General features: G+C 41.0%; 1 protein-coding gene across 2 annotated transcripts in view; it reads left to right on the top strand.

The window, feature by feature from the left end:
• The first annotated feature begins 5,798 nt into the window (after positions 1-5,798).
• Positions 5,799-21,220, top strand: part of Fhip1a (FHF complex subunit HOOK interacting protein 1A) — a 239,295-nt gene continuing 223,873 nt past the window's right edge. For both annotated transcript variants that reach the window (XM_071614616.1, XM_027926778.2), the window contains exon 1: positions 5,799-6,114. The gene's annotated coding sequence lies outside the window, so the exon portion shown is untranslated. The remainder of the gene's footprint in view (positions 6,115-21,220) is intronic.

The raw sequence follows: 21,220 nt of genomic DNA, 5'->3' as shown, positions 1-21,220 counted from the left end.
TCATTCTTTTTTTAAAATTTTTTTAAAGAGAGAGAGATAGACAGACAGACAGAGAGAATTTTTAATATTTATTTTTTAGGTTTTCGGCAGACATAACATCTTTGTTTGTATGTGGTGCTGAGGATTGAACCCGGGCCGCATGCATGCCAGGCGTGCGCGCTACCACTTGAGCCACATCCCCAGCCCAATTTCATTCTTCTTTACCAATTTCTTCATCCATTCATCTGTTGAGGGACATCTAGGTTGGTTCCATAGTTTACCTATTGTGAATTGAGCTGCTAAAACATTGATGTGGCTTCATCACTGTAGTATGCTAATTTTAAGTCCTTTGGGTATATGCCAAGGAGTGGGATAATTGGGTCAAATGGTGGTTCCATTCCAAGTTTTCTGAGGAATCTCCACACTGCTTTTCATAGTGGTTGCACCAATATGCTGTCCCACCAGCAATGTACCCCAGCCTTTTTATTTTATGTTTTATTTTGAGACAGGGTCTTGAGTTCTGAGGTTGGTCTTGAACTTTCAATCCTTCGGCCTCAGCCTCCCAAGTCGCTGGGATTACAACCACGTGTTCCCACTCCTAGCCCTCCAGTCCTTCAAAAAATTTTTATTTGAGATAGGATCTTGCTAAATTGCTGGGGTAAAAATTTGATGTTATAAAATCTTGCCGATATAACACATGTACATAAATCTTTCTGCCCAGTCACGATTATTGTCCTATGATAAATTCCTAGAAATTGCCTTGAAAATTAAATTTATTGAGTACTTTTTACGCGCCCTGGTCTGTATCCAGATATTCGTTCCCACTCTCTCTCCAGTGATGTAGGTGCTATTATTATGTCTCTTTGGAGAGAAAGCGGAAGCAGGGGAAATGCAGTTCCTTGACTGAGGTCACAAAGCTGGAAAGCAGTAGAGGGGGATCTGAATTCATGCTTGGGGGCTGCAAGTGCTGCAGGGCTGGGGTCCTCACTTGCCACAGTGATTCACTTGGAGGGACAAGACAGACAGGTGTGAGAAGAGTTTTAAGAGGAAATAAGCTTCATATTTTCAGTGGAGTGGAGCCTGACCACTTGATGATTTCCATAGGAGACGAGGCCATTCAAAAGCAATGGGGTTTTATTAATGTATTTGTTAGGGAGAAGAATTTCTTGACAGGATGATTAATTTTCTAACAGGCTACACATTGTTCGTTTCTGAGCTCTTTTTAAGAGAATCAATTCTAGAAGATAATTTCAATTTAGATTTAATCTGACTACAAATGAAAACGTTTTCATGTTCTTTTTAGTTTAGATTCCAAGGTACTGGCACAATGGAGGGACAGCTTTGACATCTGCACCTTGGGCCACTCACTTCCCTATGCCATACCTTAGTGTCTGCTTTTTTTTTTTTTTTTTTTAGATAGATACCTTTTGTCCACTTTCTCACAGGAATGTTAAGATCTATAGTCCTACTAGCAAGAAAAGTGTGTGTCTGTGTGTTATTGATGAGATACTGTTCTCCTTTTTTTTTTTTCATATAATCCTAGATAGCTTTTTTTAAAATTTAATTCTTTTAACAGTTTGAAAAGTGTACAATACAATTTTGACATAGTTACATTTATAAGTGGGAATAAAGGCAGTAAGAAAGAGAGGAGCCTTAATTGGCTTCGGCATTAAAGAAATCTAATTTCATGCTTTAAAGTACTATAGCAACACTGCTGAAGAGGGTAAAAATAAAATTAGATAATGAAAAATACAATTTGGAAAAAGTTAACATTATGTTACTAATCATGTTACTCAGCTTTCCATTACTATGATATAATACCAGGGATAAATAAACTTAAAAAGAGCAAAGGTTTATTTTGGCTCATAGTTTTAGAGCTTTTGGTTCAGGACTGATTAACCCTGTTGCTCTGGCCCTGTGGCAGCATAGGACAACACAGTGGTAGTGCAAGGTTGAGGAACTGTTTATCTCCCAGCAGCCTGAATGAAGAAAAAGAGAGAGGAAGAGACCCATATTCCCCTTTGAGGGCCTCTTCCCTCGGGCCACACCTCTTAATGTTACCATTCCCTCTCAGTAGCAGCCAAAGTGAGAGCTAATCCAAACCATAGCCAGATCCAAATGATAGCACTAATATATACATTTACAACCATGTACTTACTTTAATTATCATAATAAGCAGAGGTTAATACTAATGGCCGTTTACTGGATGCATGCTGTTTAAAAATATATTGTCCGTAAAGTGCTTTTCATAATTGTTTTGCTTGATACTTAGGGTATTTGCAACTTTTCCGCTATATTTTATTTTTTGGAACCAGGGATTGAACTCAGGGGCACTCAGCCACTGAGCCACATCCCCAGGCCTATTTTGTATTTTATTTAGTGACAGAGTTTCACTGAGTTGCTTAGTGCCTTGCTTTTGCTGAGGATAGCTTTGAACTTGTGATCCTCCTGTCTCAGTCTCCCAAGCTGCTGGGATTATAGGCATGTGCCACTGCACCTGGCTTCCACTACATTTTAAATAATAGTATAATGACTATCTTACATATACATTGTAAATAAATATTTGAATAAATTCCTAGAAGTGAAAGTAATGGTTCAAAAACTACATTTTAAAGATTTAGTATAGACTGCTAAAAATTATTGTAATTCATACTTACTTCAGCATGGTATAATATTATCCAAAATTTATAAATTCTAGTATTTGTATGGTTGAACTCTTTTTCTTTCTGTGCTGGGGGTTGAATCCTGGACCCATCCATGCTAGGCAATAGTTGGACTTTTGAAATATATTGGACATTTTCTTTCTTTTTTTTTTTTGAGAATTTTCTATTTGCCAGGAGTAGCAAGCAAAACTCATTGTCTCATACTTTGTGGATTTTTTTCTGCTTTATAACAAACTTTTCATATTTCAAACTCTTAAACTTGCAAATTCAGATGCTATACTCTGTCTTAGGGAGGAAGCATGTCTTAGAAGAAAGTAGGCCAAGTTACTTGGTGCCTCTGTTAGACTTCATTTCTTCCATTGCTTTTTTCGGTTGGAATTCCATTTTCTATGTTTTTATTTCTTGTTCTTTCTTCCTGTTTTTATTTTCCCCTCCTTTACTTTTAGTAAGACACACTTCCTTTTAAAACAATATCTCCAGGCATAATGGGTATATATGAGATTCTTATTTGTTGAAATAGGTATTATTTTCTTCATTTTATAAGGTGAGTTTTTTTTTTTTTTAAATGGTACTGCTTAAACCACAAGCTTCAGAGTCCTCCTTATCTTTTCTCCTTCATACCCACATCCACTCTGTGAGGAAACACCATCAGATCATCATCTCCACCACTATCTCCCTGGTCAAAGGTACTGCATCTTGTTCCTGGACTATTTTAACAGCCTTCTAACTGGTCTCTGTGCTTAGCTTTTACCATTTACTGTCTATTCTCAACCCAGAAGTCAGAGTGATCTGTGTCAGTTAGCTGTCCATAACAGAAGACTCAGATCATTAATTTACAAGGAGGAAAGGTTTACTTTAGCTCACATTTTGGAGGTTTCAGTCTATGGTTGGATGGATGACTTGATGGTTTGTGGTGAGGCAGGACATCATGGTGGAGGCCCTGGTGGAGGAAATTTTCACTTCAAGGCTGGGAGGGAGCAGAAGAGAGGAAAATGGGGAAGGGGAAGAGACAGAGAGAGGGAGGAGGGGCCGGTATCCCTCTATTCCATTCCAGGGCATGTCCCTATCTGATTGGAAGGCTTCCAGTAGGTCCCTCCTCTTACATGTTCTACCACCTCCCAATAGTACCCAGTACTGGGGACCTAGTGTTCAACTCATGGGCCTTTTGGGGACTTATCCCAAGCTATAAAGTGATCCCATTATAACTGGCCAGGGGAAGTCACTTTTCTATACAAAGTTCTCCAATGGCTCCTGATCTTCATCACCCCTGGCTCTTGTTTCTCTGATTTCATTCTCCATTCTTCTGTCATGTCCTCTTGGGTGCTCCTAGTAACTCAGGCATACTCCTGCCTTCAGTATTCATTATGCTTTCTGCTGAGAAAGTTGTCTGCGCAGACCTTTGCCTCCTTCAAATACTTTTTCTTGATCATTCTTTTAAAAGAGCACCTCTCATACTTCTTTAAAATTTTTTTTTAGTTGTTGATGTACTTTTATTTATTTATTTTTATGTGGTGCTGAGAATCGAACCCAGTCCTCACATTTGCTAGGCAAGTGCTTTACCATTGAGCCACAACCCCAGCTCCCTCATACTTCTTATGTAGCCTCTCTGATGAATTTTTCTCAGTGGCATTGTGCATAGGTGTGTGTGTCGATGGGCATCAACTCAGGGCTTGGTGCATGGTAGACAAACCTTCTATCACTGAACTATGTCCATAGGATTTAAAATCATCTGCCACTTCACATATTTTATTTATTTATCACCTGTCTCTATCAGAAAACTAAGTTCCATAAGGGTTGGAACTTTTGTTTTTGTTCTTTATTTTGTTCCCAACGTCTAAAAGAGTGCCTAGCATGGAAAAAAGCACTGAATTGATACTTGTTGAATGAGTGATTGCCCCACATTCCTAGGGTAGAGCAGGCCCAGGTGAACTGTGTAGAAATTCTTGATTTCTTCTCTCATCTCTAACTCCCTTGTCTTCCCGGGTTTATACTTAGGAGCCATTTCTTGATGGCACTTGTCACAGGTGAAAGCTGATGAATCCTGAAAGATATTCTTGGTAAATTTAATCTGTGTTCCTGCTGCCATCCGCAAGCCCAGCGGTGGTGATAGGCAGCTATAGAAGACTGAAGTTTTCACCCTTCAGTTTCTGTGGGTGCAAGAGAGAACATGAAATTAGATCTACCCGATTTGGGTTATATCCGGATTGCCATTCATGAGAACGAAGGCAGGAAGATACTTCCCCCAAAGCAGAACTTGGCGAAGGGTCAGTAGGATGCTGCTGTAGTTGAAAACCTCCATGTCCGCCTCTGTAATCTGTGGCGCAGCCCCACCCGCTCAGATTGAGGCTCACCTTAAGTTTCAGCCACATAACCGCAGGGCCGTGAAAATGCCAAGAGAGCTTCTAACCAAGGGTTTCGATTTCCTCCTCTGGGATTTAAAGTCCAGAAAGCAGAGTCTTGACTTCGCGGTCCAAGCGCATAAAGGGCGTGGGAGACAGAAGGGAAAGCAAGACAGTGTGCAAGCTCGCGCAGTCCACGGGCAAAGGCAGTCCAGGGCGGGAGGGCCGGGCTCTGGGAAGGGGGTCACCTGCACCCACCTGCACTTCCATGCCCCGAGGAGGTCTGAGTTGGGGAAGTTTCATCTGTGTTGTAAAGAGCCCTACTTTTTTTTTTTTTTTTGGAGAAGGGTCATTGTCAGTAAACCTTTGACACACAAACCCACAATCAAGCCCGGTAGCGCTAAAACTATCCCTTAAAAGCAAAACAACAAAACTGCCACCGTACCTCCGCCCCAGTCCCGCACGTTGCTAAGTCCCAAGCTTCCCCCTTCCTTCCTTTCTTTTTAACGTCCTGTGTGTGGAGAGGTGAAGTTCCGGCGAAAGGCGAGCCCCCAAGGGTGACACGTCCGGCTAGGAGCCCCAGTTCAAGTTTCGGTGGAAACTTTCTCCCCGAGGCCCCGCCTCCTTCACCTTGGAAACCGCGCGGGCCGGAGCGCGCGCCGCCGAGTTCTGGCGCACCTGGCGGTCGCGCGTCCGGGCGGAGAGGCGGGGCCGGCGGCGGCGGGGCGGGGCCTGCGCACTCCCCTGGGCCGGCAGGTTGGGCCCCGCCCCCGCCCCCGCCCCGCCCAGCTCCCGAGGGCACTGGCGGGCGAGGGCGGGCGAGGGTGAGCCCTGGATCCGTACGGCTCCGCCACCGGCTGACGCACGGTCGGAAAGTTGCGCTCCGAGCCCGTGTCGCTGGCTACTTTCTCCACGAGTACTCCTGCTGAGTTTGGACCGAGGCTTGTAGGACCCGGGCCCGGACCTGCGAGGGCAGCCGGCCGGGATTCCTGGGCCGGGCGGGGAGCCGGCTCTGCCTTCCTCGCAGTGCCCAGCGCGGGTGGCGGCTCCGGGGCCCGACTCTCCGGGACAGCGGAGCAAACTTTGTGACTACGGGGACGCTGCGCGGTGACGAGGAGCCGCGGTGGCCGCAGGTACGTGGCATGCTGACCTGAGCTTTGCGCTCGAAGGGTTCTTTGATTTAGGGCTTCGAAGGAAAGGGGACAGCCCGAGTGGTTCTCCGCGAGCTGGGCAGGAGGAGCAGGTGGGTCCAGCCGGGACAGGACGGGAAGGAGGTGGTTCCTAGAGCTGCAGGCTGTGGCACAGGACGTTGCTCGGTGACTGACTCCGGGAAAGAGAGGGCCAGCTTGTTTTGACGGAGAAAGATGTCATCAGGTTCTCCACCCCTTTCCTTGGTCCCTGGGGCCAGGGAGCCTGGATCCTACGTGAGGGACTGGCAAAGAGATCTGGCTCTCAGTTTTCCTCTCCAGACCTCCTTGCTTACACAACAGATAAGTGGTGCCACTCAGGTTTGTAGCACTTCGCTGGTTTAAGGACTTGTTGGGTGGCTGTTGCTCAATTTCATAAATTCTCTCATGAAACTATTCAGGTCGTGGTTGTTATTGATAGTGTGTGTGCATGTTTTCCTTGGCCTTAACAAAGCTCACTTGTTAACCCCACTTCTGCGAGGGAGTAGAGTTAGCTTTTGTTTTATTTCAAGCCTGCTTAGAGGAGTATTGGTGGCGGCTGCAGCCTTGTTTGCTGGGGATTTTGGAAATCACATGAGCAGGTCTGATGAATTATGCCAGGTCTGTCCCAGCCTCTGGACCCATACCTTCACAACAGAGCCAGTTTCCACCATTCTTCAGGTGCCCCATCCCCAGCCATCCAGGGATCGGGAACACTACACTCCCCCTGAGGGAAACAGCCCCCAAACCAAAGAGAGACAGCCTCTGGAGGAGGAGGAGGAGTAAACAATGCGTACCAATTGTTGCTTCCCTGTGGGTTGGGCCTACTACTCCCTTTGCTTTTCTGGAAGGCCTTGCTATCAAATTCATCTCATTAGGAAGTCAGCTGATCCCTGCTAATAGTCATAGCAGCTCTGATGAAATTATATAGGTCATTGAAAAATAATTCCCACTTAATCACCTTTATCTTGTTGATTAAGAGAGAAAAGATTTCCTTTCCTTATGGTACACCATGCCTGCTTGTCAGGGTCACCTGCCTGACCTCAAGTTTACTTGTGCTCCTGGCACTAGACAGGATATGGTCTCTGAACCTGCCCAAACATGGTGGACCACAGCCAAATTCCACTTTTGGAAAACTTCAGTAGTCTTCTTTGGACAGAAGTTGAGCCGGAGATTCAGTCCATAAATTTATGGCATATTAGTTGGCTTTGAATAACTTATCAGATAATTAAAGGCTGGTTTCTTTTAGTTCTGGTTAATCTCTTCCTGCAAAGCTTCTAAGAATTGTGTCTGTGCCTGCATTGAAATAAATTAAGTTTGGGGTCCCATTTGTCATTTGTCTTAGAGCTTTAGGAACAGGATTAAACTGTGCCGGGTGAATGGAAAGGGCAAGGGAAACTGGCCATAATCAAATGAACTCAGGGAATGATTTAGAGGGGCCAAATAATTTAGGTCCAACTGCCCAGCTCCTTTCTTCTTACTTTGAACACAGAGGTACTATGTTTAGGCCTTTGAAGACTTTGAAGGAATGAAAAGGGTGTTCTGTTTTTACAGAATCAGAGTAACACATTGCTGGACAGTTCTGTATTCGACCTCCCAAGTTTCAAAATACTTTCTTTGCAAAGTTCTTTCTATAAAAGGAAGCTAACAGATAATGACTACAACTCAAGAAACAGATGTACAAATGTGTAGAAATGTGAAGGTAAATATTAGAAGAAACAAAATTTACTGCTGAGGAATAAAATTATGATTTTGTAGCACCTTTAAGAAGGAAATTTGATAATGTCCCTCTTCTCTCTGTAAATATAAAGCAAGTTGATTTTCTCTGATTTCTGCTTAGACACTTGATCTTTATTATGTGTATGTACACTTGTCTCATAGGGATCTGGAACCTTATTCTTGGCCTTGAAACACAATTTATATCTACTTTACACTTCTTCCTAGTGACTTCCAATTCTTAGTTTTAGCCCAGGTAGAGGAACAATGCTTAAGAGTGACTAAACACTCCAGGGACTTTATTTAAAGGGATCTCTTAGTAAAGACAGTAACAAAAGTGAAAATTTCTATAATGTCTTATGATTAACAAAGTTATTTCACACATATCATATTTATGCCTTGTGATTTAATCATTTCATAGCGAACTCTATTAGACTACACAGGAAGAAAACAGATGACATTGTGAGATAAAAAGGGATTTTTTATACCTTTATTTTATTTATTTATTTGTGTTGATGTGGTGCTGAGGATCGAACCTAGTGCCTCGCAGGTGCTAGGCGAGCGTTCTACTGCTGAGCCACAACCCCAACCCAATAAAAAGGGATTTTAAGTGCATACTTTGCTCTGTTTGGTGGACTCAGATCAACATTCAGGATTTCTGATTTATAGGCCATGCTTTCAATTTTTTCCATTTCATTTTGTGGAGTATTTGAATATGAAATGGGATCACCTTTCTTTCTTTAATCATCTTTTTTTCTTTTTTATTGTGTGGGGATTGAGCCCAGTTGCTCTGCCACTAAGCTATATCCCTAGGCCTTTTAATCATTTACTTTAAGATAGGGTCTTGCTGGATTGCCCAGGCAGGCCTTGAACTTATGATCCACTTTCCTTGACCTCCCAGGTATCTGGGATTGCAGATGTGCACCACTGCACTCAGCTGGGATCTTATTTCTTATTAACCAAAATGAGGACTCATATGGACAGGTCAATAGGACTATATATAAATATGTGTATGTGCCTGTTTGTGTGTGTGTGTGTGTGTATACATATATATGCATATATATGATCTTTATATTCTCTGAGTCTCAACAGTGTAACTATCCAATAAAACTGAACTAATGTCCATCACATTTGGAAGGGAAATCCTGCAGGGAGAGGGGATTAATAGATGTCCTGATAGATTAAATAATGAACTATTGGTAATGTCTAAAATTAAACAAACAAACCAGGAAACAGCAATGTAAGTGTGTGATTTTTCAAACATGGTAGTAATTACCAGAATAAACAGAAGAGTCAAAGGACTTCTTTTTTGTGGGGAATGAAATTTAGAGATGAGGCAGAGTCAGGCAGGAATCTTTTTTTTTTTGCAATGTATCTGATTTAGATAAAATTTTATTTTTTGTATGTGTGTTTTGGTATTTATGAAAAACTTTAGAGAGGATAGAGTAAGGGTCTGTGGTCAGGATTTTAGAGTCTCCCTAGCACTTGTTTGCGCTCTTCCCCAGGCAGATTGAGAATTTCCCCAGGCCAGTTTACCAGTTTCCTCATTTACCTCTCTAGGCTATTCTTTCTTTTCCTTCTATCTGGTTTTTACAGTGTTTGGGTAGGTTATAGGACTATGGAGCCAAAGACATTTATCTCTAATTCCTCGTATTTCCATTATGAAAATGCCTCAAATATCTTTAGAATCTTCAGAACCTGAACCATTTGTTGTTGTTAATTTTGTGATTGCTTTTGCTTAGAATTAGAGACATGCTGTTAGAAGTTGACAGTGTTTGCTCAGTTGAATTTTTTGAAAATAATTTAATTTTTTAAAATTTTCATACTGGGGATTGAATCCAGGGGTGCTTTACCAGTGAGCTATATCCTCAGCCCCTTTCTTTCTTTTTTTAAAAAAATACTTTTAATTTTGAGACAGGGTCTTGCTAAGTGGCTTAAGTCCTCACTAAGTTACTGAGGCTGGTCTCCCACTTGTGATCCTCCTACCTTAGCCTCCTGAGTCTCTGGGATTATAGGTGTGTGCTACCATGCCCGGCTGCTCAGATGAATTTGATAAACTGGAATTTGGGATGTATTTTTATCTTGAGAAATAAAGAAAGAACACTAAAAGGACTTTTTCAGTATTTGTGTGTCACTTAATTTTGAAGTTCTGAGAGTGAGTATGCTGTTGTCTCCCAAGGAGGTAGAGACAGATAATATTTCAGCACTGTTATAAAAAAGTTAACACCTTGTTTTCCCTTTTCTTTATGAATAAGACTCCTACTCCACTTCCATTTATGAAACTTTTTTCTTTCTGATTATACATATAAATATATATTATTAAAAATCTAAACATTACCAAAATATAATGTTGACAGTTAAAATGCATTATGATCTTATGTTCTGAAGAAACTGCTATATATCCCCTCAAAATTTTTCTTTATATAAAGCTATATTTATTTATCATTTTGGTTGTTAATGACAAAGAAGAATAATACCATGCAACTTTCAACTTGGTATTTATATATTAATTTATTTTTGGAGTAGGAATTCATAAACCTAGGGTTCGAGCACTGAGCTACATCTAGCCCTTCACTGTTTTTTTTTTAAATATTTATTTTTTAGATGTAGTTGGACACAATACCTTTATTTAATTAATTTATTTTTATGTGGTGCTGAGGATTGAACCCAAGGCCTCGCATATGCTAGGCGAGCGCTCTACCACTGAACCCCAGCCCCAGCCCCACTTCACTGTTTTTTTTTTTTTTTAATTAAAATTTATTTTTTAGTTGTAGATGCACACAATACCTTTATGTTATTTATTCATTTTTATGTGGTGTTGAGGATGGAACCCAGTGCTTCACGTGTTAGTCAAGCATTCTAACACTGAGCCATAATCTCAACCCTCCAGCCCTTCTTTTTTTTTCCTTTTTGTAGTTGTAGATGGACAGAGTGCCTTTATTTTATTTGTTTATTTTTATATGGTGCTGAGGATCGAAACCAGTGCCTCACGCATAATGAGCAAGTGCTCTGCCACTGAGCTACAGCCCCAGCCCCCAGCTCTTGCTTTTTATTTTTATATTTTTTAATTTTATTTTTTTTTCTGGTCCTGGGGATCGAACTTAGGGGTGCTCTACCAATAATTTACATTTCCAGTTCTTATTCTTTATTTTGAGACAGAGTCTCACTAAGTTGCTGAGACTGGCCTCAAACTTGTGATCCTCCTGCCTCAGCCTCCTGAGTATCTGAAAATACACACATGGATCACCATACCTGGTTTGGTTTTTATTTTTAACTTGACAATATGTTTTGAAAGTGTTTCTCTCTTCATACATATAGATCATCTCTAGTTTTCTTTTTTGACTGGCCATAGAGTTCTGTGTCAAATAGATTTATTATGGGCTAAATAGTTCCTTCTCGTGGAATTTGGATTATTTCTCATTTCTCAAGAATAATGCTTAAGAAACCATCCTTGAAAAGAGTATCATTGTATGCGTGTGCGAGTGTTTTCTGTAGGAAGGTTGGTGAAAGTCACAGATGTGAAAATGTCACACTTCTCTAGTTTGCACTTCTGCCAGTCATGTCACCATCATGCCACTTCACTTCTTGTTGTGTTAGCATCCTTTTTCCTAACGACCGAGATTGAAGATCGAAATTATCAGCACCCAACCAGGAGAGGTCATGATAGCGCTAAGCTTTCAGGTGGTGCTCACCTCATTTCTTCACATTTCAAGTTCTTTTTGGCTTTAATGTGTTCCCCAAAGAGGGGATAGTAATTGATAACAGCTATAAAAATACTCTGCAGTTGTTGGATGATCTGCTAATTAGTTTTTATGAAGCATAGTTTCTTTTTTCACATTTTCTTAAGAACATTATTCTAGGACATGCCATTAAGGAGTTCAGAAAATCCATGAGGTTTTGCAGAATGCAGGAGTGTTTTTTTTTTTTTTTAATTCTATATGGACTCAATGCCTTTCTTTGTTTTTATGTGGTTCTAGGATCGAACCCAGTGCCTCACACTTGCGAGGCAAATGCTCTACCACTGAGACACAACTCCAGCCCCAGGAGTGTGTTTTAACTCCTCTCCTTGGATTGTTAAAGTTTACTTCTGTTGGAAATATTGGTCAGAGGTCAATTTTAGGATTTGGGAGCTTGTAGAAAGTGCTAGAAACTGATTTTCATCTCTTGTATGCAGAAAATGTGAAATAAGATATGTTGGCTAGATTGCATGACTCAGATTCACTGAGGAGGGACATTTCAGGAATTCCTGTGGCAGAATTTTTACTGACCAAAGAGTTGATTAATATTTTCACTTAGTCTAAAGTTTTTTTCATAACCATTCTATTAAAGCAGTATGTTTTATTCCTCAAAATAAATATTTTCTGATATTTTTTTGGTATGCATGTTCATGGGACTTGGAGTTGGTCATTTTAGGTTCATTTTCTTTGTAACATATCAGAATTGGAAGAATATTTTTACATATATATATCTGTATACACACTCGCATCCACTTACCCACACCCTGTATCTATATACATGCGTAGTATGTAGAGATAACACATTGTCTTAAAAATAAGATCTTGAGATGGGTACGGTAGCACAGGCCTGTGATCCTAGTGACAGAGAAGGCTGAGGCAGGAGGATGGAAAATTTGAGGCCAGACTCAGAAACTTGGTGAGATCTTGTCTCAAAAAATAAGTTTATTTATAGATGGATAGAGCTGGGTGTAGCTCAGTGGTAAAGCACCCCTGGGTTCAATTCCCAGTGACCTTGTTTCAAAATAAAAAATAATAAGTAGCTTACTGATAGAGTACCCTTGGTTTCAATCCCTAGTACTGCCAAAAAAAAAAAAAAAAAAAAGGATCTTTAGCAGGTCATTTAACGGAAAACTTTGTACATCCTCAAAATAAGGATGATATCTGACCAATTTATTTTATTAGAAAAATGTTTCTGATTTTTTAAAATTTTTTTCTTTAGTTGTAGATGGACACAGTACATTTACTTTATTTATTTTTATGTGGTGATCAAACCCAGTGCCTTATATGTGCCAGTTGATGCTCTACCACTGAGCCACAACCCCCAGCCCCTGATATTTTTAGTATAAAAACTTTCTTAACAAAATAAGAATTTTGGGCTGGGGTTGTAGCTTAGCGGTAGAGCACTTGCCTAATGTATGAGGCACTGGTTTCGATCCTCTGCACCACATATAAATAAATAAATTAATCAAATAAACAAGAATTTCTTAAGACATGTTTATATATGGTTATTTAGATCTTTTGTGTGGAAAAATGCAACATATCTAATATATTATTCTTGATTATTGTCTTTAACATGAAGTCATTTTTGATCAGTTGAATATTTTAAATCTAATTTGTACATATTCCAAAATGTTTGTACCTTTGTCTTATTTTAAGCAAGATGTAGTAATTTAAATGCTGTTGAAAAATCTGACCTTGATTTGCTTCAGGAAGCACCAAACTCATTGATATTTACCTGCTGCTTGTGTTAAAAACTTAATGGTTAATGTTAATTTTTTATCAGTGTGATTAAGTTTGGCCTCTGAATTTCTTGTACTCACCAGCATATGACTGTTTAGGACTTTGCATGTCCTATTTGAAAACTGCACCCTGGAATTGCTAGAGATAGTGAGAACCAGCTTGCAGCATTTTGGGACTGGCTGCTTTGGCGCCCCCTTTTTTTCCTTAAAGTAATCCTACCTCTTGGTCATGTTTTAGGGTTGGGTCATCACCAAGGAGTGGTCATTCCTTTACAGTGAATCACAAAATGAGCAGGTGTGACAGAGTCCTGCCTAGGCTGATTCACACAACCTGCTGTTCTCCAGGCTCCTGTCAGTACAGGTGTGCCAGGAATCAACTCTTGTGCTTAACTCCAAAATCTGCATCCTCATTGCTGACCTTCAGAACCCTAGGCTTACTTCTCCAATTCCTTAGTGTATGTTTACGTTTAGATCCTGACATCAAATTAAGTGACAGGGAGACAAGTAACTCCTCATCTTAATCACCCAGCTGAGTTCCTTACATTGAACTGAATCCTGTAAATGTTTCTAGTGGATGCTCTGGCTCTTATTATCAAATATTCTCTTATTATCAAATATTCTCTTATTATCAAATATTCTAATATTCTATTATCAAATATTCTAATTAGAATATTTCCCTTCATTTCTATTTGCAATTTTTTATTCTCCTACTCTGTTTTCAGGCCACATTCGATTTTGCTTTTTTGTGTTGCTGGGGATTGAACCCAGGTGTTGGTCTGTGCTGTTAAGCATTCTACCATCAAGCCACACCCAGACCCAGTTTGATTTCATCAAGTATAGCTTTGCTTATGTCACCAATAATGGCCTTACCTGCCTACTAGGGAGTGACTCAATTTCAGGCGTGTTGGTTAATTTTATGTGTCAGCTTGTCTGGGCTACAGGTTGCCAGATAAACATTCTGGGTGTGTCTGTGCGAGTTTCTGAATGAGATTAGCATAGTAATTCAGGTTGCCCTCCCCAGTGTGGGTGGGCCTTATTCAATAAGTGGAAGAACTCACTAGAATAAAAAGGCTGAGTAAGCAAGACTTTGCTCCCATTCTCTCTCTCCCTCTCCGTCTCTCCCACTCCTCCCTTCCCTGTGTATAACTTGGGAATTGGCCTTCTGTCTTCAGACTCACATGGGAACTTATGTTTTTGGTTCTTCTGCATCTCCAGCTTACTGACTTCAGATGTTGGGAATTCTCAGACTTTAGAATCTCATGACCAATTTCTTATAGTAAATCTGTTTATACGCATATACATAAACACAGACACGTCTCCTACTGCTTCTGTTTCTCTCTAGAACCCTAATACTCAACTCATCGATGACCTAGTGTCCTGAGCAGGTCCTCTGCTTTGGCTGCTGGGTTGGTCTGAACCTCATTTCTGAACACACCCTCCCTCTTTCTTTTCCTCTTCTCTGTTGGGACTAGTCTTTCCTCTTTCCAGTTATTTCAGGGCTGTGCATTCATAAAACCTAGTTCAGAGTCCGTGTCCTCCATTCATTCATTCATTCTCAACTGTCTCTTCCTATAGCAATTTCCTAACATCCAAATCTTGGTACAGAAAGTTTAGGGCCTTAGCCATTGGTTGTATTCAGGCGTTGTCTTTCATTTGTCCTTCTCCTCAGCTAGATTATAAACTCCTGTAGGATCTGGGCCAAACTATACTTTCAGCTCTCGCTGTTCCTGGTTTTGCCTTTCTTTCACTTAGAAGGTGGCCAGTGTGTGTTTACTGATAATTTGAAAGCATTAAGATTCACCTAGGGCAGGCAAGGCCAAGGAGGGGCTTGTGTGCCTGCACTGTCCTCTTTGAGGCCATGGCAGAAGCATCTCCTTCATTCACTATGGGGCCCTGAGTTTTTGGCTGGGGCAGTGCTCCAGGGAGGGCCTGCAAGTTGCTTGAGGTTGTTACTAGAGGTGAAACTTACATATCGTCCTTGACCTAGAGCCATCTTTTCCCAAGGAAAGAATTGAGTTGGATTTAAAGTCCTGTTGAGAGGCTGGGGATGTGGCTCAAGCTGTAGCGCCCACGCCTGGCATGCGTGCGGCCCAGGTTCGATCCTCAGCACCACATACAAACAAAGATGTTGTGTCCGCCGAAAACTAAAAAATAAATATTAAAAAATTAAAAAAAAAAAAAAGTCCTGTTGAATTTGTCCCTTCTCCAGGAACTGCTTTGCACCTGTTCTCGGTCTCATCTACTTTGCCCTTGTCTCTTGTAATTCCCGTTGCTCTGCCTCCGGCTGAGTCTTTTCCTATCATCCCCATTAAATATGCTGCATTAGCACATTTAGGTCAAAAATTTTGAACAAAGGTGAAGGAGAAGAAATGTAGAAAGGGAGCTGTATGTTCCTAGGAAATTTGGATTTGTCAAATTTTATGCAAATTTCCTTCAAACACAATGTGACTTTGTTTTTCCTGCATTCCTAATGGAACGTAGTTTTTGAGAAACATCATTTGGAATCTGACCTCCTTCCCTCAGATTGGCCTTTAAGCTCAGACCCTCTGCACTTTGCATCCCTCTTACACTGTTCTCTTGCACTTGTCTTTTAACATTATAGTTTACTTTTTTACTGTATCTTCTTTTATTGACCATATAACATATAGACTCTTTGAAGGACAGAGATGGTTGGTTGTATTAGCTTTGGCTAAGTTGGTTTTAATATCTTGAGACACACACCAGTGCCCAGTGCTCAAAGTTATTTGTTGAATTGGATGGGGATTTGATAACCTGGGGACCTTCCATCTCCACATTCCCTTGTTGCTTCGGCTTCCTGTGGCAACCTCTCAGACCACTTTCCTTTTCCTTGTCGCTGAAGACCCCTCATAACTATACCTGGTGTAATTTTTTTCAAATCATAATAACTACTTGCTTTCCAGGTCTATGCCTTTGTAATAGCCACACGGAGAACAGAGTGATTTACCTTTTCTTGGTAGTTCATGGTCTACAAAGTCCTTTCACATGTATCTCTCATTTGGGATATTCTCTAGTCTGTGGCTGCAATGGAATGTATTCTTTAGGGCCTGCCTTTCTCCAAAGTATGCGAGTTACCCAAATCTTTTCCTTCCATGGGAAGCAAGCATTTTTCAGTATGTGCTGGGCTATGCTGTTGTCAGATTATGAATGACAGTGTGCTGCTTTGACAGCATCTTCTGGCTTACTGGGAACAGTCATATTCCCCAAAAGAGTGCCTGTATGGCAGGCAGTAAGGTCCTCAAGTCAAGTGATGAAAATGGATAAAGAAGGGGAGTGGGAAGAAAGAAACACCACTGGCAATAAACATTTATGGATACTTTTCAATGGAAGGCACTTGGGTAGGTGTCACAAAAACCCTTGTTGTCCCCAAGTTAATTTTTTAGCAGGAGCTCCATGAAGATCTGTGCTCCATGGAGATGCATGAGTGGAACTGAGAAGGTTGCCTCCAAGGTTATGATCATTGGTGATGAGCGCTGGTGGCCTTCAGGTTCTTTGCCAGTGAAATCCTATCACTGTCTTCCTAGCCCTTTCCTCCATGAGCTATGGAGACGGAACCATTTTCTTCCTGAAAACCTCTGTTCTTGCCTGCAAGCCATGGGAGTGCTCAGTAACTATTAGTGTCTAATGATGACACAGGGATATTCCTCTGAGCCCTCAGAGAGCTGTAGGCGTGTCACACATTGACAGGTGCTCACAAATCTCTTTTTGCTGTTTTGAAATATCACTGCCAGGGGAGTTGTATACAACGTGTTCTGACAGAGTGGTCTTAAATATTCATTTCTTTTCCCCATTACTTTAAGAGAAACGCCAGTGTTTAGTCTTCAGGTTGCCAGTAGCAATTTTGGAGAAATTGTATTATAACTTTTTCAAGAGACTGATTTTAATGTAGCTCGTTTATTTATACATTAGTTGATTACCGTGATTATTTATTTATTTATTTATGTGTGGTGCTGAGGATCGAACCCAGTGCTTCACACATCCTAGGCATGTGCTCTACCATGGAGCCACAACCCCAGCCCTGCTGTGATTATTTTTAATGATGGAGGGATATTCACTTTGGGGTAGTGGAAATTCAGGGGTTAAATGGAGGTTTTGGATTTATTATGCCTTCTGGTGAGTTAATTAGCAAGTATTTATTATGGTATTAGGCTACAAGGGCATAGTGATGCAATTTGGATGCAAATGTGGTTCACATCCCTGATCTCCTTACCAATTAGTAAGTGTGTGACCTCAGACAAATTGCTTTTCTTTGATGAACCTTAGCTTCCTCATCTATAAAATAGACTCAGGTGTGGTGGTGCAGGCCTGTGGGCCCAGCTGCCCAGGAGGCAGGAGGATCTTGAGTTTAAGGACAGTCTTGGCAACCTAGTGAGACCCTGGATCTTATTAAAATAAAACAAAACCAAACATGTATACAAAATTACTCTTTTGGCCTGGGGTTGTAGTTCAGTGGAATAGTGCTTGCCTAGAATGGGTGAGGTGTTAGATTTGACCTCTACCGCTGCAAAATAACAAAAGAGATAATCCGCATCTCAGGGAGTCTCTGTGACGGTTAACTAAGATGCTCAGGCTCCACTTGAACTCTTTTAGGGACCATGGGGAGATTCAGAAGGTGTGTAAGATACATCTCTGCACAGCCATGAAAGACGGGTAGCTGATGCACAGAAAATCAGGACAGTGTGTAATAAAGTGTTATTTGTATAGAAAGGAAGTGCAAGAAACTGGAAAGGTAGAGGTCACTACCTTGAAGGTAGAGTCTTCAAGACTCTCTATGGGGGCTGTATTGGGATTCCTGAGCTCTCAAATTATAGAAATCTGAACTGTAGGCCTGGGTGTAGCTCAGTGGTGGAGCGCCTGCCTGGGGTGTGCAAGGCCCTGGGTTCCATCCCCGGCACTGCAAAAATGAACAATGAAGGAACTGTGTTGAAGGGAGACTTCTTGGTTCCCATGGCCAAAGTATAGGAGAAGTGGGGTGGGTCTCAGGGAAGCCGAAACTGGGAGCTCCTGTACCACCCTGATTCTCTGTCTCATACTCTGCGTCAGTTTTCTCATCGTGGCTTGGGGTGTGGCTGCAGCAAGCCAGGCAGCAGCCAGAAGAGGACCTGACCTCCTTTGTTTAGTTTAAATTCTCAAAATCTCAGGATTGGTTGGCCTCACTTGATCGACGTTCCTGTCCTTGTGCTCAGGGACACAGGTTCAGTACCTGGTAATTGGAGCCCTCTCTGGAAATACCTGTTTGGGCTGGGGAAGAGGAGCAAGATTTTTTTTTTGGTACCAGTGATTGAACCCAGGGGCACTTAACCACTGAGCTATGACCAGCCTGTTTTTTATTTATTGTTTGTAGACAGGGTCTTGATAAGTTTCTAAGGCTGGCTTTGAACTTGTGTTCCTCTTGCCTAACCTCCTGAGTTGCTGGGATTACAGGTGGGAATGTCTTGGCGAAGGGGAACAGTTTTAAAAAGAAAGATTGTGCCATTATTAGAGGAGAGGAGAGGTGCTGGACAGTAAGAGCTGGAGATGTGTTTATTCTTGAGGGCACAGGAGAGAGCTGGAGCTCGTTGCGGGGCTGGTGTGCAGAACACTGAACCAAAGGCAGAGTCCAGAAGAGTAGATGGTTTGTATTAGTGAAACAGGATAAAGTAGGCATGGGCAGATGACATGAAGTAGTTTATTGAGGGAGTGGAAAAACCCTGAGACTAACATCGGATTGTCATTGTCCTACCAGTGCTGGCTTCGATTCTTTAAAATAGGTTTCATATTGTAGGCCAGTTATTTGAGTTGGTAAGCAGAGGACATGGACATTTGAGTAGTTGAACTGATTGATTGTAAACAGATGGTCTTTGTCATCAAGAGGCAGATATCCACTGCCTTAAAAATGGATGCTATGAAGTGCATGAGCAAGTTGCCATCTTAATTTTCCAGTAAGCCAAAAACAACAATAAAATAGATGCTTCAGATACAATCTTGCTTTTAGATGAATTCTAACAAATGGACAATGAATGATAGAAATAAAATATTGCCATTTTATCACCCTTAGTGAAATAGTAGCTCTAGGGAATGACTTCAGTGGCTGCTGAAACTGTTAAGGAGTGGGGTTTAATACTTAGCATCCCCCCAACACCAAACCAAACCCCAAAAGCTATTAGGTCAGAGTCTCATGGGGACTTTATGATTGACAGGTCAGGCTTATTACCCCCTGATCTATCTTACTATTATAAAAAGAGAAAGACGCACAAATGACATGCCTCCTAGTTGATTCAGTAGGAAATACACAGAACAACCTGTGAAATTTCTTGCTGGGGAAAAAAAACACCCCAAAAAACCCAAAAATGAATGTGATATTTTGGGGGGATAAAGGAATGATAGTAGTGTTTTTGTTTTTTTAAAAGTTCTTATTTCTTGAAAAAAAATTTTTCAGGTTATGTGATAGCATATCAGCTTTCTAAGGCTGATATAACAAATTACCACAAACTGGGTGGATTAAAAACCAGAACTTCTTTCCCTCATTGTTCTGGAGGCCAGAAATCTAAAATCAAGGTGTAGGCAGGGCAGAGTCTCTGGAGGAGGATCCTTGCCTCTTCCAGCCTCTGGTGGATGTCCTTGGCTTGTGGCTGAGATTCTCTGCCACCTTCACTCTGCGTTCTCCTCCCTGGGTCTGTGGCGGATCTCCCTCTGTCTCTTACCAATGATGGCATTTAGGACATTCTTGGATAATCCAAGAAAAACTCTTCCTTAAGATTCTGAATTTAGTCACACCTTTTTGTAAGTAGTATTCACAGGTTCTAAGAATTAGGAAGTGAATACATCTTTGGGTGGGGCATGTTTTTGCCCATTGCCAGTATGACCTATGAGATTTGTTTTAAAACAGTCCAGCAGGGGCAAGGAGTAGAAATGGGAAATGGTTGGTAACTGGCGGAATCCAGATTGGCCACACAGAGCTGGGCATGGCCATTGAGTGTGTGATTCTCTCTACTTTGTATTGGTGTGAACATTTCCATAATAAAAAGTAAAAGCCCAGAAATAAGAAAGGTAAAGTCAAATACCAGGATTCTTTAGTTATCACTTCATTTATTTACAACTGATAAATACAAAACTCATTTTTTTTCCTATTCATAAAAATTAAATAAAATATTTCTAATATCCTGGTTAATCTTTCTAGTTCTCACCAGCTTTTTTGTGCGTATTTCTTTTTGCTTCTCAAGAAAAGTGAAGGGTGAATGGAAATCCCTTCATTTGGAAGCCTCAAATTGTTAAATGACCTGAGGCTAATACAATAATCCATTTTTCTTCCTTACTATATTGGCGACTGCGTGAAGTGGTCATGACTGTGTTTGAAGACTCCTTGGCAACACTTTGGTCAAGCAGATGAAATCATGGAAGGGTCAACATTTTCATTATCAGGAGGGCTCTTCCATGTGTTTTAATGTGATCATGAAGTGTCTGAGTAAGCTGCCGCGTGGCACACAGAGATCAACCACTGGCATAGCTCAGTGACAATAATTTTCTGCAAATTATTCTTTTGATAGTTCTATAGTCTTAAAGGGCTTGAGATTTTAATTCCTAAACTCAATCTATTTTATTGTTTTTTCTTTCCTTAAAAACCACAACTATTGAGTGTTTTTCCAATTTTCTCACCCCTGTGCTGGAAAGATTTCAAGGAATAATTTAAATATAGCCACACAACGCAGAGCACCGCATCTCTCAGAGACCGAGCGTGGCATATCAGAAGTAAAATCTTTCTCACAGTACCACTGTGTGTCCAATTCAGGCTTAAGCATATATGTTATAAATGATAATGATTGTAAGATGGTACCCTTATATGCTAGTCAAGTTATTTCATATATACATTAGTATTTATGATTT

Source organism: Marmota flaviventris, chromosome 7 (assembly GCF_047511675.1).
Source record: "Marmota flaviventris isolate mMarFla1 chromosome 7, mMarFla1.hap1, whole genome shotgun sequence".
Classification (NCBI taxonomy): domain Eukaryota; kingdom Metazoa; phylum Chordata; class Mammalia; order Rodentia; family Sciuridae; genus Marmota; species Marmota flaviventris.
The sequence above is the reverse complement of the archived record's forward strand: the minus strand, read 5'-3'. Positions and strand labels throughout refer to the sequence as shown.